At 33.6% G+C, this 2,162-nt stretch overlaps 1 non-coding gene across 1 annotated transcript; it reads right to left on the reverse strand.

Moving 5' to 3' along the window:
- Positions 1–397: 397 nt before the first annotated feature.
- LOC145677606 (5S ribosomal RNA) lies at positions 398–516 on the reverse strand. The gene has a single exon (XR_014129901.1). It is a non-coding gene; the product is annotated as a 5S ribosomal RNA (ribosomal RNA).
- Positions 517–2,162: the final 1,646 nt, after the last annotated feature.

The following is a 2,162-nucleotide window of genomic DNA, read 5'->3' on the forward strand; positions in this document are numbered from 1 at the left end:
GAAATTTGCTTCATTCTGTTATGTAGAAACACCTTGAAATCCAATTTCTATATGCTGTTAGTAAAAAAGTAAAGCACATAGCGGAGATGTGTCGTGCTTGTATACGAAAGGCATTTACTCGCCGGAGATCTACACTTAGTCATAATAATTTACTTTTAAAAAGTGGTAATACATTCCGTGTTAAGTATAGTAGTAGGTGCACACGGATCGGAAATCAGGTTATTTTAATGTGCCGTGCAAATAAACAGGCTGTTAGTGTAAGAAATAGTGGGTATAACGCTTAGAATATCGATTAATCGCTATGAAATAATGTTGATAAATTATCTCTTGAAAGTACTATAAAATTAATGTTTCTAGTATTTTCGTACTTGAAGGATAATGAAATTTGAAAAAGAGATGCCAACAGCACCTGGTGTTCCCAGGCGGTCACCCATCCAAGTACTGACCAGGCCCGATGCTGCTTGACTTCGGTGATCGGACGAGAACCGGTATATTCAGCATGGTATGGCCGTTGGCAACTACCTTTTCTTCAATGTCCTGTTAAGGAAGTATGTTTTAAGTAAGAATTGACATTATTAACTATAAAGGCAAGCATATTAACGTCGTTAACATTACTTGGAATATACTAATATTCGAATAAATATTTGAATGTTCGAATGATGAGTGATTCGGATGTTCATAGTGCCACTATGTCCTATCGAGTTTACTATCACGAACCACGTATGAAATTGTATATAAATAAATAAAAATAAATCCTTTATTAAGTATTGATTACAGGAAAAAGGCAAACTTACATTCTTTAATGTACACAATGAAATGTATGAAAGATATTTTTAAGATATGTTTCACTTACCCTTTATAACGCAAGGTAGTTTTCAGTGTAGCATCCTCTTCAGCTGCGAGATAACGTAAGGCAGATGATCATTCAGTCGTGAAGCACTAAAATGTAATATACATTTTAACTATTATCGATAAGAATTATTTACTGCAGGGATGCAAATAAAGTGAGGCAAATTAGTAAATAAAAACCGATACTGTAACTGATAATGTAATTACGTATCTGTATTAGTTGTATATACAGTAATCGCACGATTATCCGCGGAGTTGGATGTTGGCATAATCGCGCATAATCAGCAGTATGAGCAGAAAAGGGAAATGAAATGAAATCTTTAGATTTACGTCGCATACTTATACCGGTTACGCTAAAGGAGACGGTGATGATGAGTACTGAATGAAGAAAGTGGGAGGAAACGGGAGAAACCCGAGAAAACCCATGAGCACGGTCTTTATGCACGACAAAGTTCACACGGCACGAGCTGGGATTGAACCAGGGACCCCAAGCACCGGAGGCCAAAAAAGGGACAAAAAGTCTTTCGTGCAACTTTCGTTTTCGGTAAAAAGTTTACACATAATTTAGAAAGAGTAGTTTTCTGGTCTTTTTATTTCACAAGTTGGTTCATGTCTATATTTTTTACATGCATAAAAAATTTTTCAACTCCCTTGCTTAGTTCCTGTTAAAGACCTCTACCTCTGATTGTATTTTTTGCACATATTCTTATTGTTTTCAGACAACATTTCTAAGAGCGTAATTTATCGTCAGCAAGAAAAGAAAAGGAAAGCCTCGGATAGTGGAATGTGTACTGTATATATATATATATATATATATATATATATATATATATATATACGTATTAGTATATAGTTTTATTTTATACGTCTCCTATTATTACACAATGTGCAGATATTGTGAAAGCGCAAGTAAATATGTATAACTCCCCGTTCTGCACTTAATAACTTGAAAGAAGTTCGGGGAAGGTAGTGTAACAGAAAGTGCAAACAGAAATGAGGGTTTACAGGCATTTAATATTATTCCGTAGTAGTATGATTTTTTGTAAAATATATATATATATATATATATATATATATATATATATATATATATATATATATATATATATATATATATATATATATATATATATATATAAACATACATATTCAATGATATAGTAAGAGGTTAGCAGCACTGATAGAACTGCAGAAAGTACAAAACCGTTAATAAGAAAGAGAGAGAGATGGTGGCCGCTTTTGTGCTTTTCATTGGCTAATTCCGAATTGCGCGCGAATACGTACGAGATTTCTTTCTTTTTCCTCTTCGCAGC

This window comes from Thermobia domestica, unplaced genomic scaffold (genome assembly GCF_964235325.1).
Source record: "Thermobia domestica unplaced genomic scaffold, izTheDome1.hap1.1 HAP1_SCAFFOLD_1089, whole genome shotgun sequence".
Taxonomy (NCBI): domain Eukaryota; kingdom Metazoa; phylum Arthropoda; class Insecta; order Zygentoma; family Lepismatidae; genus Thermobia; species Thermobia domestica.